The sequence below is a fragment of the Aotus nancymaae genome, unplaced genomic scaffold (genome assembly GCF_030222135.1).
Source record: "Aotus nancymaae isolate 86718 unplaced genomic scaffold, 86718_ANA_hifiasm-v0.15.2.pri h1tg000062l, whole genome shotgun sequence".
Classification (NCBI taxonomy): Eukaryota; Metazoa; Chordata; class Mammalia; order Primates; family Aotidae; genus Aotus; species Aotus nancymaae.
Window position 1 is genome coordinate 39,094,564 of NW_026988476.1, and position 18,833 is coordinate 39,113,396.

The following is an 18,833-nucleotide window of genomic DNA, read 5'->3' on the forward strand; positions in this document are numbered from 1 at the left end:
ATTTCCATCAGTAGCATTTACCTTCTGACTGAAGTATTTCTTTCAGTACTTACTGTAGTATGGGTCTTCTGCTAGTGATTAATTCTTTCAGCTTTTTTATGTCTGAAATAATCTTTATTTTACTTTCAATTTTGAAAGATATTGTTGCTGGGTATACAGAATTTTACATTTACAGGGATTTTTTTCCCCTTTAGTATTTTATACTTTGTGATATTGTTCTATTGTCTTCTTAATTGGATTATTTTTCATGAGAAATCTGCTGTCATTCTTTATCATCTTCCCTCTACTTTTTCTGTAGCTGTTTTTAAGATTTCATCTTTATCATCGGTTTTGAGCAATTTGATTATGATGTTCCTTAACATTTTTTTCTTCATGTTTACATGCTTGGGGTTAATTTAGCTTCTTGGGACCATGGATTTTAGTTTTTATCAAATGATCAAAAATTTGGAAAATTTTTGGTCATTATTTCTGCAAATATTTTGCCTCTCCTTATTAAACTATACCAATTGCAAATACATTAGACCATATGAATTATCCCACAGCTTATTTATTCTCTGTTCATTTTATTTTTTCTTTTAGCATTTTATTTTGGATAATTTCTATTAAACTGTCTTTGAGTCCATTTACCTTTTATTTATAAATTTCCAATCTGTAGTGAATTCTAATTAGTGTATTTTTTATCCTAGAAATTATACTTTTTATTTCTGGAAATTTTAAGTCTTTTTTATATCTTTCATATCTATACTTCATTTTTTGAATATATGAAATGTAGTTATAAAAACTTTTTATGTTCTTGTCTTTTTAATATTTGTGTCAGTTCTTGGCTGGTTGAAATTGATTTTTTTTCTCCTTATCAAAGGTCATAGTTTTCTGCTTCTTTTCATGCCTAGTAGTTTTTTATTATATTCTAGACATAGGGAAATTTTCTTTCTTGGATTCTGAATATTTTTGTATTCCTATAATTGTTGAGCTTTATTCTAGGATGCATTTAAGTTAGCTGGAAACTGCTTAATCCTTTTTGGTACTGCTTTTATGAGTCACAAGGTGAGACCAGAGCTATGCATATCATAGGGCTAATTTTTCCCCACTACTAATCTGGTTGGTGGAACCAGGAACTAGTCCTATACCTGTGTGAGCAGCACTGAGTATTCTTTTCTTTAATTCTTTTGGTGGTTACATTTCTAGCCTTAGGTAGTTTTCTCACATGCATGTGCTAATGAATACATGAAAAGATAACTATGACCATCACCACACACTGGCTTCACACTAAGATTCTCTTATTTTCTAAAAATAAAATCACAAATCAGGCACAATATCATTGTGATTAAATACTTTACTGTGATTCCCAATTTACTGATAGGTTTCATTGGTATGACTTTATATAATAGTTAAATTATTTTTGTTAGGGAAAAATTTATTCCATTCTGTTTTTTGTTGTTGTTGTTTTTGTTCTACATCTCAAGTAAAATCCTACTGTTTGGCTAGTGAGTGTGGTCTGCAAGCTGGGGTTAAGACTTGGAACTGAAATGCTCACACAATAGGCTTTGATAAGGAATTGTAAATTGAGAAAAAGAAGAGAGATAAGAGAGCTGTCTGTACAGAAGGAAACTTGGAGAAACTGATTTGTCTAATGGCAAAATGTGTGAGGTATCTGTGATGTGAATCATCTTACTTATCAAGCCTCAAAACCTTCAGTTTAAACTCTGTTACTCACCAAATTTCCATTTTGGAAATTAGTTTTTGTTTCAGCAACATGACTTAATAATTAAACTGGGCTATTGATGGCACAGGTTGAAAACAGGCTCCCTAGGCCAAAAAATGGCTAGTCATATACTTATTAATAATATGGTTACATACTTACTTAAAATAATGATTATGTGGAGGTGGAGGCAGGAGAATTGCTTGAGCCCATGAGTTCAAGTCCAGTCTAGGCAACATAGTGAGACCACATCTCTAAAATAAAATAAGTACTATGTGCAGTTAAAGGACTGATTCCCTTCTAAACTGCAGAAAATGAAGACTTAATTCTCTACAAAATTGAATACGGATGTTTTGGGTACTGAGATAACAAGGGTAGTGTTAAAATGTAAAATGAATAATTAAGCAAAAGTTTGACTATTCAATAAATGGAACTCTGCATCCTTTTCCTGTACTCTGCTCCCAGAACACTCTAGACAATTGTATCTGCCTTTTGCAGAAGATTTAAGGTTTCCTCTCTGAAAAGACCAAAAATCCCAGAGAAAAGTCCTGCAGATACCAATGTTTTAGGGTTCCTGAACCAAAAAGTTAGGTCACTTTCTGATTACCCTACTATAAAGCCCACAAGTTAACAAGCCCTGCACAGACAGAAAGAATACGCAACTAGCTTTCTAGATCTCATTCTGAAATACGAATGGACAATCAAAAATCATCAGATGAGCTTCAGCATGAAAAATAAAGATCAAAATCAAAATAAGGAAAAAACTTGAAAAAACAGAGAGTAAAGAAACCATAATTTATATCTTCAAGAAAGATAAGTGAAGATATTATATCCATGGAACAATAATTTGAAAATCATACCCCATTTAGGTGAACAGTAAAAGCCAATGTACTGGAATTCTCTTTGCTCTGCCTGGCATTTGGGGATATCCAAGGACCTGTGCACAAAGATGACTTAATGACTGTCTAAGGACTGAACAGATTCCTGCACAGGATGCCTGGTTTCAAGTTATATACCCTTGTGGTATAAGTTCTCTTTTCTGAATGTAAACCTATTTGCATTTTCATTTCTAAAACTCCAGTAGGTTTCTGGATATTGTATAGATACTGATTATATCTATACAATATCCAGGTACAATTGTGTAAATTTTATAGTGTTTAATTTTGAGGTAAGAGTTTTGTTACAAATTATAAAAGGTATTTTCATATTAAGACCTCAGGGCTATTTTGGGACCTACAAATAAAGGTGATTCTCGGCATCTTCAATTTTTGATATTTAAAAAGTTAATAATCTTTAAGTTACATATAACATAATATCATTTAGCAAAAAGAATGTGCTTATCCTTAACTTCTAACAAATAATGTGTCTATTGTTTAAAAATATGGAAAAAAATGTGATAATGTAAAAAAGTGGGAGAATTGTGGCTAAAGAACAAAAAATCACTCGTTAAATAAAAAAAGAAAACAAAGATAAATCATAGTGCATAAAAGAGTTTTTAGGAAAAACAAAGTTTGAGCAAAAAGAAAAACATCAATAAAGGATTGGAATCTGAAGTTGAGAACATTTTCCAGAAAGCAGAATTTTGAAAAGCTGAGGCAGAAATTAGAAAAGAAAAAGTTAAAAAAAAATTAAAGAATCACCTGGGAGATCTAACATAAGACTAATAGGAATTTCAGAAAGAGAAAATGACAATGTAGAATTTTTATTTATTTATTTATTTTAGACACATGGTCTCACTCTGTCACCCAAGCTGGAGTGCAGTGGTACAAACACAATTCACTGCAGCCTCGAACTCCTGGGCTCAAGTGATCTTCCCATCTCAGCCTCCAAGTAACCAGGACTACAGGTACATGCCAACATACCCAGCTATATTTCTTTTAGTTTTTGGAGAGGCAGAGTCTCATTATGTTGCCCAGGCTGGTCTTGAATGCCTGGGTTCAAGGGATCCTCCTGCCTCAGCCTCCTGAAGTGTTGGGATTATAGATTTGAGCCACTGCGCCAGGCCAAATTTCTACTTTTTTAAAATTTTATTTTTATTTTTGAGACAGAGTCTCACTCTGTTGCCAGACGCCAAGCTAGAGTGCAGTGGTGAGACCTTGGCTCACTGCAACCTCCACCTCCTGGGTTCAAGCAATTCTCCTGCCTCAGCCTCCCGAGTAGGTGGGACTACAGGAGTGCACCACCACGCCCAGCTAATTTTTGTATTTTTCGGTAGAGATGGGTTTTCACCATGCTGGCCAGGATGGTCTCAATCTTTTGACCTCGTGATCCACTCACCTCAGCCTCCCAAAATGCTGGGATTATAGGTGTGAGCCACTGCACCCGGACCCAAAGACAGACACAAATTTCTAGAATGAAAGAGTCCATTGTGTTACCTGCAATTCTGGATGAAAATGGGAAAAAAGATCCATGAAGGAACATAGTGAAATTTCCAGTGCTTAAGTTTCAAAAATAAATTAAACAAATGAACAGTAGCAACAACCAAAACAGGCAACCGCCAAAGATCATGAGTAAGAAAGGCATGAAACTTTAAAAGCCAGAAAACAGTGAAGTAATGCATTAAAAATTCAGAGGGAAAGTCATCTTCTTTTCATGATTATGCGATTAAGCTTGAAGTAGATACTATAGAATAAAGGTATTTTAGCCAAGTAATATTAGAAGATATTCTTCATCACAATAAGGGATTACACTGAGAAAGGAAGAGGTGAGAATGGCTGTAGCACAGGAAATCCTAGAGAAAATACTCAGAGATATAGAAAATGCCTATTCATAGGAATACTTAAAGAAAACAGTCAAGATTGAAACATAACTCCTGGATGGAGACCTATGTAAACAAACAAACAAACTGATGCATCTGGCTATGTGAAAAATAGAATGAAAATCAGGGTTTTTTTTCGTATCTATTATCGTATTTGGAGAAAATTATGCATCTATTTTATACTAGTACATAGAAAACTAAGCAAATAAAAGAACGAGGTAATAGCGCTGGGTGCCGTGGCTCACGCCTGCAATCCCCGCACTTTAGGAGGCTGAGGCAGGCAGAACACGAGGTCAAGAGTTTGAGACCAGCCTGGTCAAGATGGTGAAACCCCGTCTCGGTTACTAAGAATACAAAAATTAGCCAGGCGTGGTGGCACGTACCTGTAATTCCAGCTACTCAAGAGGCTAAGGCAGAAGAATCGCTTGAACTCTGAAGGCAAAGCTTGCAGTGAGCTGAAATCGTGCCACTGCACTCTAGCCTGGACTACAGAGCAAGACTCTATCTCAGAAAATAATGATAATAATAATGAGGTAATAATGAAAAACAAAATTTATATAAAAAGAAACTATTTTAATACTCTACCTGCCTAATAGGGAAGAATATTTACATAGACATTATAATACAAATGTGAAATATTTATTTAACAAACATGGTGATATTAAATTGATAATATCAATTATTACATGGATAAATTAGAATAAAAGGATTATAAGGTATGGAAGAGAAGTAGGGAAGACAGAAAAATCCTTATCTGCTATAATATAGAGGCAAGAGATTATATCTAAAATAGATAAAGATAAAGATGTGTATAGACATAATATTTACAAATATGAAGATAGCTTTCAGAAGAGAAAGCTAAGAAACAGTACTGGGACAGGAGTAAGGTTATAGCTTGGAATTACATTTTTTCTTGGCAAGCCTCATAGTACTATTTCACCTTTAAAACTATGCATTTATTGTTTTGATAAAAATAAATTTTGGATACACTAAAATTATCACTGATCTCCACTACTATAATATTGATAGGAAGCTTCCTAATGTACCTTCTTTGTTAGGTCACAATACCTACTAATTATCCTTTTATTACTTATAAAACAGAGATCCCAAGGGTCTTAGACACTTGCATCAGTTAGCTATTGCTAGGTAAAAAACTTCTCCCAAAATTTAGTGTTAAAAAGCAATGAGCATCTATTATTGCTCACAAGTCTATGGATCAGCTGGATACTTTTCATTTCATTAAGGCTCATTCATCTATCTGATATTAGCTGTGGGTCAGTTAGGCATCTCTGCTGCTATAGACAAGGTTCTCTCACATGTTTAGAGATTGCTGGTTCTTTGCTTCTCTAGGATGGAATTGGGTAGAACAACCATGTTAACTGTCTGCCATATGGTCTACTATCCTTCAGCATTTTAGGTGGACTTGTTCACATGGCAGTTTTCCAGGGTTCCAACACAGTGAAAAAGGGTTCAAAGACTCTTGAGTCTTGGCTCAAATTGGCAGTCCATTACTTCTGTCTCACTCTGTCAGTTAGTGCAATTAGTAGGCAAACCCGGATTCAAGGAATAAGGGAATAGATTCCATCTGTTTATGAGTAGAGTTGCAGTCATATTGAAATGGGTGTGGATATGGGAAGGGATAGAGAATAGAGAATTGTGACCATCGTTGTATTTAGTCTCTTTCACCACTCAAAGAAAGTCCCACTTCCCCTTCCTAAATAAGTTTTCCCAAGTTCATATACATACATGCCTCTATGTCCTTACTTTGCCCAAAAGGCTTTCCTACCTTCTATATGACATTCAAAAATCCTTCCATCCATTTAGACTATAGGTCAAGTTTCTTTTCTCCTTCTAAGCCTTTCCTGGCCTTTCTAAGCCTTTTGTGATCTCCTATATTGTCAATATCATTCACTTGCCATTTGATAATTTATTGTTACCGTGGAGATATCTTAGCCTTGAACTAGGCTATACCTTCCTTGATTACAGGAATTGTGTCTTATGTTTTGAAAAATACTACCATCTGCCCAGAAGACTGTCCATAGAGAAGGAATGAATGAGTGGACAATTAGACTACCTCCTCTAACTTGGGACAAACTGTCTGCCTATGTAAAGCTGGATGGGCAGAGAACTGGAGGCTCTAAAGAAATAATGCAAGGGAGTTTTTGGGGAAATGAAACTGATCTGTATCCTGATTATGGTCATGGTAACACAAATATACATGTTAAGATTCATAGAACTGTATATCAAAGAAAAAAAAGTAAATTTTATTCTATCATGATGAAAAAAAAAAGCCTCAACTCTATAAAATCATGACTCCAGGTGTGTAAACTGAGCAATTTCCTGGAATCCAAAAAATAAATAAGTAAACAGAACACAGAAGAAAGGAAGCAAGCTACTTCCTATTTTAGCCTCAAAAAATACAAACCACTACATACAGAGTCACTGAATCTCCTTATGAACCAAAATAATGGATGCTGCTCAATCCTCTTGTGCTGAAATTTTCCTGTCTGTGTCTATTATGTTGGAAAATGCTCTTGCCGTGGCTGGACTCACCTCTGTTTGGGCTATGTGGAAAGAGGGCTGACCGGAAGGTGTACTGAGAGACCCCGCTTCTCCCCAGCATTAGGGAAGAGATGTCAAGAGCCATTCCCACCCTTGTTATATTCCTTTCCTGCTGCATGAGTATCTTGGCCTAAGGCACACTGGACAATCTCACAGGAGCCAGATATTAGGCATCCAACATTCCTTTTATTGATTATTATGAGGAGTTGAGTGCCAATATTCAGAGAAATTGGCCCTCTCATCTTCCACTGGCTTCCCTTCAGGACAGAGAGAACCTATTACCATGTCTCCCAAACACCCCTGCCAATCTGCTTTTGAAACCTCCTCTCTCACCCATCTGTATTTGATCTGCAATATATTTTGTTGTTCATTTTCTGGTAAAATATTTTAAAGCTTAGATATTTGTTGTTTAGGTGTTCCTTTGTGAGTTTCATTAATTCGTCCTATAAAGATACCATATTTTCTATAATGAGAAATTTGTTCCTGGATTGTGTGGCCACCATAAAAGCTCCTGACAATCTTTCTTTTCCAACGTAAATGCAATCTGTCAGCTGCTGAATGGTTTAAGATTCTTATGACTAGTAACAAGACCATCCAAATCATTTGCACTCCATAAAATTAGCATTCTCCATAGCCCTGGTCAGTCTGGAGAGTTAGCACTATCTCATGTCTTCTTTTTCTACTATTGCCCCAGAATTTAAAAGAGACACCGTCAGTTTAGTTTAACCCTACATTGGGAAGTATCTAAAAATAGTTGTAAAAATCTGATGATAGTTAAAATGTTTTCAAAGTTTAAAATGTTTTACATGTCTTTGATTCCTGTGTTGAGACAAATTATTATTTTGACAGCAAAAAAACAATTTATATTGTTAGAAAAAAAAAAAAAGAAGAGAGGAGATGGATAGCAAATGAACTGTGCTGGTTGTTTGAGTTGCCCACGCTGAAGATACATATCAAACAAAACAAAATTAGTAGAAACCAGAAGACAGAACAGACAGTAACTTGAGCTGTGAAGCTGTTGATCCTTATCACTCCTGTCAGATTCTGGGCAAGAAAACCACATAGATAGTCCATGTAGCCCTGGGCACCTTTATGCTTTCTTAAAGATAACTATGGTGTGTAACAATTGTGTACACATATGACCTCTGAATATTACACAATACCACCTGGTAAACTCCCTGCATTTTATTGGCCTCTTTGTATCCTCTTCTTTTCATCTCTCTCCCTGACCCATCAGTAGTCTATCAGAGCAGAATATTTCAGCATGGTGTGTCTGTGTTCCCAGCTAAATGGAGAAAATTTATCTCAACCATACAAGGATTTTTAAACAAAGTGAATAAAGCATCATCTCAAGATTTTTCACTTGCATGAGCTTATTCCAAGGCTCTATTTCTAATTTTGCATTTATATTATTTTTCTTAAAATTCTTCCTCCCCTAAATTGTGCAAGATCCAGATCCCACAAAGCCCACATTATGTCCCTGGTCTCTATTCACCCCTTGACCCTTTCTTACCCAATACTCCATTAAAAATTGAAATATGATCAAAGAAGTATCAAAGTTGCTTGGCTTTGAGTCTCTCTATCAAATGGACAATTCATCAAACAGTTTTTAAAGTCATCTATATCATTTCATTTTCCTGCTCCTGATAAACACATACCCAAGACTGGGCAATTTACAAAAGAAAGAGGTTTATTTGACTTACAGTTCCATGTGGCTAGGAAGGCCTCACAATCATGGCAGAAGGTGAAAGGCACATCTCACATGGTGGCAGACAAGAAAAGTGGGAGCTTGTGCAAGGATACTCTCATTTTTTAAAACCATCAGATCCTGTGAGGCTCATTTGCTATCACAAGAACAGTGCAGGAAAGATCCATGCCAATAATTCAATCACCTCCTACCCAGTTCCTCCCATGACATGTGAGAATTGTGGGAGTTATAATTCAAGATGAGACTTGGGTAGGGACACAGCCAAACCATATCATTCTACCACTGGCTACTCCAAATCTCATGCCCTCACATTTCAAAACCAATCATGCCTTCCCAACAGTCCCTGAAAGTCTTAACTCACTTCAGCATTAACTCAAATGTCCACAGTCCAAAGTCTCATCTGAGACAAGGCAAGTCTCTTTCACCTATAAGCCTGTAAAATCAAAAGCAAGTTAGTTACTTCCTAGATACAGTGGGTGTACAGGCAATGGGTAAATACAGCTCTTCCAAATGGGATAAATTGGACAAAACAAGGGGCTACAGCCCCTGCCCAAGTCCAAAATCCAGCAAGGCAGTCAAATCTTAAAGTTCCAAAATGATCTCTTTTAATTCCATGTTTCACATCTGGGTCATGCTGATGCAAGAGGTGGGTTCCCATGGTCTTGGGTAACTCCAACCCCATAGCTTTGCAGGGTATAGCCCCCCTCCTGGCTGCTTTAATGGGCTGGCATTGAGTGTCTGTGGCTTTTCCAGGTGCACAGTGCAAGCTGTAAGCGGTTCCACCATTCTGGGATCTGGAGAACGGTGATCCTCTTCTCACAGCTCCACTTGATGGTGCCCTAGTAGGGAGTCTGTGTGGGGGCTCCAACCTCACATTTCCCTGCTGCACTGCCCTAGCAGAGGTTCTCTATTAGGGCCCCGCCCCTGCAGCAAATTTCTGCCTGGCCATCCAGGCATTTTCATACATCTTCTGAAATCTAGGCAGAGGTTCCCAAACCTCAATTCTTGTGCACTCACAGGCTCAATACTACATGGAAGCTGCCAAGGCTTGAGGCTTGCACCCTCTGAAGCTATGGCCCAAGCTCTACATTGGCCCCTTTCAGCCATGGCTAGAGCAGCTGGGATGCAGAACACTAAGTTCCAAGACTGTACAATGCAACGAGACCGTGGGCCTAACCAACAAAACCATGTTTTCCTCCTAGGCCTCTGGGCCTGTGATGGGAGGGGCTACTGTGAAGACCTCTGACATGCCCTGGAGACATTTTCCCAACTGTCTTGGGGATTAACATTTAGCTCTTCACAACTTAATCAAATTTCTGCAGCCATCTTGAATTTTGCCTCAGAAAATGGGATTTTCTTTTCTATCATGTTGTCAGGCTGCAAATTTTCCAAACTTTTATGCTCTATTTCTCTTATAAAATTGAATGCCTTTAACAGCGCCCAAGTCACTTTTTGAATGCTTTGCTGCTTAGAAATTTCTTCTACCAGATACCCTAAATCATCTCTCTCAAGTTTAAAGTTCCACAGTTCGTTAGGGCAGGGGCAAAATTCTGCCAGTCTCCTTGCTAAAACATAACAAAGTCACCACTACTCCAGTTCCCAAGTTCCTCATCTCCATCTGAGACCACTTTAGCCTGGATTTCACTGTCCATATCATTATCAGCATTTTGGTCAAAGCCATTGAACAAGTCTCTAGGAAGTTCCAAACTTTCCCACATTTTTCTGTCTTCTTCTGAGCCCTCCAAACTGTTCCAACCTCTGCCTGTCACCCAGTTCCAAAGTCACTTCCACATTTTTGGGTATCTTTTCAACACTGCCTCACTCTACTGGTACCAATTTATTGTATTTGTCCATTTTCACACTGCTAATAAAGATATACCTGGGACCAGGCAATTTACAAAAGAAAGAGGTTTGCTGGACTTACAGTTTCACATGGCTGGGGAGGCCTCACAATCATGGCAGAAGGTAAAAGATACATCTCACATGGTGGCAGATAAGAGAAGAGAGAGATCATGCAGGGAAACTCCTGTTGTTAAAACCATCAGACCTCATGAGACTCATTCACTATTAGAACAGCTCAGGAAAGACCCACTCCCATAATTCAATCACTTCCCACCAGGTTCCTCCCACGACATGTGGGAATTGTGAGAGTTACAATTCAAGATGAGATTTCGGTGGGAACACAGCCGAAACATATCAGCATCTTTTCTTTCTTCCTGAGTTCTTTCATGTTTATATGTGCCATCATGTTTTCATATCAATTGAAAAAATTTTATCCCTTTTGCTTCTCCCTGTCACTTCATCATCTTCAATATAGAAAGTTAAGACATGCCAGTGAGCAGCTGTTAGCCTTCCACCATGAAGCAAGAGACCCTCAGTCTCCAAATGGAAGACTAAAAATGCAGGGAGGCTGGATTTAAGATAAATGCTTTTGCGGCCCCCAAATAGATGGACACTTTCTGCAATATCTTGTGTCTTTTCTATTTTCTTAGTACTGAGGTTTCAGAGTCATTGGTAATGAACATAAGGCACTCATCTTAAGATTAGTCTTTCTGCTCAGTAGAGAAGGAACTGTATGACTAGTTTTGTGATGACTTTTTTGAGACAGTCTCACTATTGCTCAGGCTGAAGTGCAGTGGAGTGATCTCTGCTCACTGCAACTTCCCCCTCCCAGGTTCAAGTGATTTTCATGCCTCAGCCTCCCAACTAGCAAGGACTACAGGCATATACTACCACACACAGCTAATTTTTATATTTTCGGTAGAGACTGGGTTTCACTATGTTGGCCAGGCTGGTCTCGAACTCTTGGCCTAAAGTGAGCTGCTCACCTCGGCCTCCCAAAGTGCTGGGATTACAGGCATGAGCCATCATGCCCAGCCTAGTTTTGTGATGACTTTTTCCAGTATTTAATTAAAAGGTGAGTTTTCATGCACCTGAATGAGTGACCTAGGGGCAGGAAACTAAAATAATAGGGCTGAGAGTCCTGACCCCCACCACTAACTGCCCATCATGGGTTTGATAATCAGAATGACCTTAGCTCAGGGCTGAGCCTGTAAGTTCCTGCACCAGATAGTCTGGGATAGGATAGAGAGTCAAGTAAAGGGAGCACATCCTTAGAGCTGTGTGTAGTTTCTTTCACCAAAGCAGCCCAAGTCCTCTCTTTAGCTTGAAAAACATGAAATCAAATTCCCATCTAATCATCCTCATCTTAAAGCTTTTACTTGGCCTTCTGCTTTTCACTCCAAGCTCTGTTTTAGCAGCTTCAGATACAACCACAGATGAGTCCGTGGTTAGGAGCACAAGAGCACAGAAGTTAGGCCAGGCAGTTCTGGAATTATACATCATGTCTTGCTTCTCTCATTCATTCTGACCTTGGGTTAACCATTTTAAGCTTTAGTTTCCTTGTTTATAGAATGGGGCTAGAATTTATGTTGTTAGAAACTAAATGAGATGTCTGTAAAGTCCTTAGAAAATGTAAGCACTCAATAAATATTAGCTATTTTTCATGCCATAATTATCTTTCTGGAGTGTCCTAAACTAAGTGAATCATCAGGTATTTGATAGATAAGAGCCAAGTGATTTAATACCAAAGAGGATGGGAAGACATGATTATTCCCTACTCACTGTATCTTTTTCCTCGGCCAGAAGCCCTGAGATGAGTGTGAAGAAGCAGGAAATAGAAAGACAAGGAAATACATAGAAGATCGAGTGTACTGAAGAAATATGAATCCTGAAGGTCCAGAATGATCTAGGGACAGAGTATAAATTTCTGATACCATTAGAGGAGGGTCCTTGATCTATCCTTAGTATTCCTTCCAACCTCAGTAGGGTTTCTTCCTCCAGATGAGTTTGGTGAACCTCAAAGTCTAGAGAGAACAGCAGAGAAAAATGTTAGCAGAGAAAACCAGAGTCTCAAGAGTAAATTATTATTCTTATTGACAGAAGAGTTCTAGTTAACTAGTCAAGTTAGATATTAATCCACTTATTCAAACTAGCAGGTTTATGACATTTTAAAAGTAGAGATTATTAATTTCATAAAAGAAAATTGTGAAGCAGCTCATTAAATGCAACATAAGTACCACAAGCTCTTATGGCTAGAAAGCAATTTAAAGACCATTCAGTTCAATCCCAATGTCAGATGATGTAACTCAAGTTCAGAAAGGCCAAATGACTTGCTCATGGTCACACTGCAAGTCTGGCCTTCTGCTTTTCACTCCAAGCTTTGGAGTATAAAGTCAGTACAAAATCAGCTGGGATAGACAAACGATTGGCTTGACTTTTAACTAACTAACCCAAAGCTGATCAGTCAAATTGGTTTATAAATGTAGATACAGGTTAAGAAATGCCCATATGTAAACGGAAAAAAAAATAAAAAGATTTGGTTTATATTTACACTGCTTTTTCTTTAAAGGATACTGTTTATAAAGATTTGTTGATTCACAAACCACAAACCTTAAGAGAAGGTAGTTTCACTTGTATACTTTTTCCTCCTCAATTTTTTTTTTATTTTAACATGGGCAAATAATGTGATAGAATAAAGATTATTAATGTCTTACTATTCTCAGACCTCAATTCACCCTTCCCTATCCATCAAAGGCAGCCCATCTTTCCCCACCAAACCTGCAGTCAGCTCAGAAATAGGATTCTTTCCGACCAGGAGATTTAGTCTATCTAATAAAACAAACAAACAAAAAACACTGGGATAGGTAGAGGAGGAAGAAGAAATGGGAGAGAAAACCTTAGTGGGTTGGGTGGAAGAGGGTGAATTTTAATCAGGATGCTTGGGAAATGTGTTTTAAACTATGTGTTTCAATCTCCTTTAATACCCTCCAATAGAATTCCTTTCCAATTCCTTTTTTGCTCTTAAAGTATGCTTCTTACAAAAGACACTGCCATAAAACTGAACCTCCTGCAGAAACTCTTCTTTTGGGCATCTAGGTTTATAAGGGTTACAAGCAGTGGTGTACTAGAAACAGCTTTTACTGGCATAGAGAACAAATTCTGTGCATCTCCTCCCAATTCTATTCAGTGATCTCATACTGGTAGTTTGAAATTGGCCATGGTGGGAGTATTTACACCATAGAAATTGGCAAACATTACAAATCGGGTCTTGTTTTTTTACCCTCCCAGAGAGCTGCCTTACTAGCAAGCCACTGGACAAAAAACACAATGGTAAAATAATCCTCCTCCCAGTTTTCATATTTTGATATTGTTGTTTTGTTTTTGAAACATGATAGTTGTATTTTCCTTTGGACTCTATTTTATAAAACACTTCTAAAAAGTTCCAAAGTCACACTCCACACACTAGAACACTGCCAGCTCTTTCATGAACACATGCACATGTAAAGTCAGGGAGTGGTTGAGGGAATGTTTATTGTTTTATTCAAATCCACCCCCCACTGTTAAAATAACAATGCATGCTATAATAATAGACATCATTATTGTAGTATTTGAAAGATAGCACACTTCTATTCCTTAAACATTTAAATTTATTATTAACAAAATAGCCCTCTCCTAGCAGCCTTGGCACCTATAAAATATTTTAAAACAATATTCTTACCTTCTTTTTCTCATTTTTTATCCCTTTGAAAACATTAAGAAAGTTACAGACCCTCTAACCAGAAAAGTTACAAAGCAGAAGTCCAGTTAACTCCAGGTTAAGAACCCCTGGTTGTAGATAAGGGCCCCATTCTCAAGTCATTTGCAGTCTCCTTGGAAAAACATTTTGGGAACTTCTGTTCTGAAATTCCCTTGAAAATCTGTTACACTTTTTGTACATATTCTTAGTAGTGGCATCCTTATCCTCTTGGGGAAGATTAAACTCAAAAGGAAAAAAAAAAAGTCAAAGGTCATTTGGCACCAAAGCTGATGAATACAGTGTGCAGGGGAACTGAGTATTGCCTTTTTTGGTAAAAACAAATAGGGAATAGAGCAATAGGACCCTTTTTCTTTCCGACACATAAACTAGCTCTGTAGGCAATTCCAAGAGAGGATTTCTGGAAAAGATCTGGGCAATACAGCATCATCACAATAAGTGAGTATCTTCCATTTCTCTGCCCAATATTTATGGGGCAGATGATAAGGGGAAATTTGGATGCATAAGTTATTAATTTCTACCAATTTAATTAAAAGAAATCAGTCTCATTACCATATATATCCTGTTTCTATAGTTTATGAGTATCAAACTTTTAACATGTACTGTGTTAAATGTTCTCCATGCTTCAGAGAAGCTCTATGAAATATGTAACACTGTTATCTTTAATTTATAAATGAGAAAACTGAGGCTTAGAGTAGTTAAGTAAATAGCAGCTTGGAATTTGAAACATCAATCTTCCCAACTCTGAATCCTGTGCTCTTAACCACTATTAAAAGCACTTCTTCCTATCCACACATGAAAATCATATACCACCTTTCATCACTAAATGAAAAGCCACTAGAATGATACAGGTGGGAATTCAAATAGGCATTGAGAAGCAGCAACCAGCTGTGTGGGTAGTGATGAGAGATAGTTGCATGGAGAAGGCAAAACTTTGATTCAACTAGATTCCAGTAGAGAAAAATGGAGTGATTACAAGCAGCAGCAATGGCAAGGACAAAGATTTGAAGGTAGGATCAGCAATGTGCTTTTGATAAGAAAGGACACAGAGGAACAAAACAGAACAGGCAAAATGATAGCAGGGCAGATAGGTAAACCATTGCAAGGGGAGGTGGCAGCCAAGGGAAGCAGGGCAGCTATTACTAACAAAACAAACAAACATACCAAAACAAAGGCATGTTGCTCACTAAACCCAGGAGAAAGACAAGAAGAGCCTCTAAGGTAGAGGTTCTCATTCAAAAGAACTACGGGACTTTGAAAAAAATCCCAGAAGCAAGCTCATACATACTATACCCCAGATCAATTCAATTCACATTTCTGGGAATGAAATGGAGGCCCCAGTGTGTTTGGTTCCTTTGTTTTAATTTCCCCAGTGATTCTAGCATATATACAGGATTAAGAATGACTGGTCTAACATCTTGGTTAAGGTAGATGAAGCAGATAGGGAAGAAGTCTGAGTATGTGAAACAAGCTGGCCAGCTGAGAACTAGGCCAAGAAAAGGTGCACAGGCAGAAAGGTAGTGAGGACACAGACACGGACTGGTACCAAGAGACCACATGGGGTAGGAAAGCCACGACATACAGAGACTCCATAAGTAATCAAGAGGTATTTGGATCCAGATCAAGTCTGTTCACACCAAATTGATGGAGAACCACACCAGATATGGAGAGAGTGTAGACACCAGATGTGGAGAGAGCATAATTAAAAGTAATAGGTTCTGCTATTTCTTAGCTATGGCACCCTAGGCAAGTTACTTGACCTCTGTGTGCCTCAGTGCTTTCCTCTGTAAAAATGGAATGTTAATCATATCACTTTCCAGGGATACACATACACTAGGCATAAGAGAAAGACTGAAGTGAAGGTCCTCTAGGAGATTCCAGTTCTAAAACAGGTTGAAAACTGAAGTGAAAAGTACACATTCCTGAGAACCAGGAGATGGCAATAGAAAAGCAGGTTACTGCCAGGTAGTAGGAGAGCTCACTCTTAAAAAAAAAAATGTAGTAATAATAGAGCAGGAGAAGCACAACATTTTTGGAAAGCAATGTGGAAAAATATAACAAGAGCCAGAAAGATGTTTGTACCATTTTATCCAGTAATCCTACCCTTGGAATTTATCCTAGAAAAATAAATTAACAGAAGAAAAAAAAACTTCAGTGTATAAAAATCTATAATATTAAAAAATGGAAACAACCAGAACTGCCAAATATAGGTCAATGGCTAAGTAAATTGTTATATATCCACCAAATAGAGTATTAACTTTGGAATTCAGGAACTTTGTCTTATTTGTCTTTTAATTTTTTAAAGTTCAACCTTAATTATACAAGAATACTTTTAAAAATTATCATTGTAAAAAAAATTTAATACAATAAATAGCTAAAATCCTCCTTAACCAATGTTAGTTTTTTCCATCTAAAAATTGCCACTGTTAACAGTTTGGTGTGCACTCTGAGACATTTTTCAAGACAGTTACACAAACACCCACAGATACATTTACATATACATATATGTACACTTACATACACATATCTATAGAGCTATTTTGTTTACTGTATGGTACAAAAATGCTATCTTGGCTGTACTTGTTTTTCTGCAATTTGGTTTTTTGTTTGCTTTTTATTAAGTAACGTGCCTTTAAGATTTTCATGTCCGTACTGATAGTTATAGCTCACTGCTTTTAATTTAAGGATGAATATATCACAGCTTATTTAACCATTCCAAGTATTGGCGAGTACTGATGTAGCTTTCAATTTTCATAATTACAAACATCATTTAGATGAACACTCTTGCTTCTGTCTCCTGATGCACTTTAACAATTGTTTCTTGAGGGCATATAAAGAGTGAAATGGTTGGTTATAGAGGGTCTATGCATTTTAAATGTTAATAGTTAAATGGCAGCACTAGCTTACATTTTGCCAGCAGAAGAGGGGAGCACCTAATGTCCCAGGCACTAATCTAAAGTGGATATTATCAAACTTTAATGTTTCCGATATGCATTTTCCAACTTCTTATTAGAGTAAGCCTCTCCTTTGGCCATATATATTTCTTTTTGGTATTTTAACTATTTGACACTTTTGCCAATTTTTCCAATTTATTATCATTTTGGTATCCCCGTAATATAGCATAATCGGTTTTGAGTTAAATGCTGAAATATTTAGTGCATTAAATTACACTTTTAAAATATAATCATAAAAACATATAAAGTATGTATGACATAATGCAGTTAGATTGAAATAAGAATAAATTATTATGTGCAACACGAGAAGATATTCATATAATTGAACATAGGCTAGAAGGGAATACTTTAAGAACAATAAAACTAGAAATAGTAGCTAACATTTACATAGTACTTTACATATACTTACCACTAATCAAAATGTTTGATGTGTGTTAATATCTTTATTCTTTATATCAATACTATGAGATTTTTTCGAACTTGCTAAAAATTATTGTATAAATGGCAAAGCCAGAATCTGCTAAGTCTGGGCAATCTGATTCCAGAGACTTTAGACTCTTAACTAATACATTATACTAATATAGCTGCTGCTACTGCTACTGCTGCTTCTCCTCCTCCTCCTTCTCCCTCTCCTTCTTTTGCTTCGTCTTTTCTTCTCCTTCCTCCTTCTCCTCCTAATTTTGCTGTGAACCTAAAAAATTTTTTTAGTTTTTTTTTTTTTTAAACTAAGTCTTTTTTTTTCTTAAGCTGCTCAGTGAGAGCAGAGTTAAGATCAACAGGAATTAGAAGAGCTTAGAAAATATCATAGCAGAATAGTTAGAATGAATCCCAGTGCACAAGCAGGTATACAACAAAAATTATTCATTGAGATTTAATTTTTATTTCTATTTCCTGCCAGTCTATTGGGAAATATAGCTTCAGTTATTTTCTCACTTCCCTCTTCTCCATGCTATGCAAAGCTTTGCATGTCAGAATGGGGGTGGGAGGAGCACATTGCCTATCATGTGGTCCTTAATACTCCATTACCAGGCTACCTAATTTGCCAATAGGATATCCTCTCTCCCTTTCTAGTATTTTGCCTGCTGCTTCTGTGCTTTTGTGTCCCACCTGGGGCCCAGGCTGCCTGTTATTCTACCTGCCTAGTTGCCTATACAGCTATTCTCTCTGTTGGGCTAGGCCTACCTCCCAGATGGTTCTGTCTGGGATGTGCGGTATATGTCCTCTTGCTCAGAGACACATAGGTCTTCTTACTCTCCCTTCCAAGACCAGGAAAATTGTTCTTCTAGACTGGGGAAAATTCTGATTTCATAGTTCTGGCCAAGACAAGTTTTGTGTCCAAAATTCACTCTTACCTCTGGGACCTAGGCATGTGTACCTATAACCAAGATGACTATTAGGATACTTTCTTCTTTTTATGCTGGCAGGTCTCTCATGAGATAATATGTACAGAGCCAACCATTAGCTTGGGGGTAGGGTGGAAAGCTAGAAATACAAAAATAATAATAATAATAATAATAATAATAATAGATTTTTGCAGATCCAGATAGATTGATAGA

The 18,833-nt window shown here is 37.1% G+C and overlaps 1 protein-coding gene across 1 annotated transcript in view; it reads right to left on the reverse strand.

The window, feature by feature from the left end:
- Positions 1-18,833, reverse strand: part of ATP8B4 (ATPase phospholipid transporting 8B4 (putative)) — a 397,582-nt gene that overhangs the window by 75,470 nt on the left and 303,279 nt on the right. The window contains exon 29 of the transcript XR_001105656.2: positions 12,504-12,593. The gene's annotated coding sequence lies outside the window, so the exon portion shown is untranslated. The remainder of the gene's footprint in view (positions 1-12,503; positions 12,594-18,833) is intronic.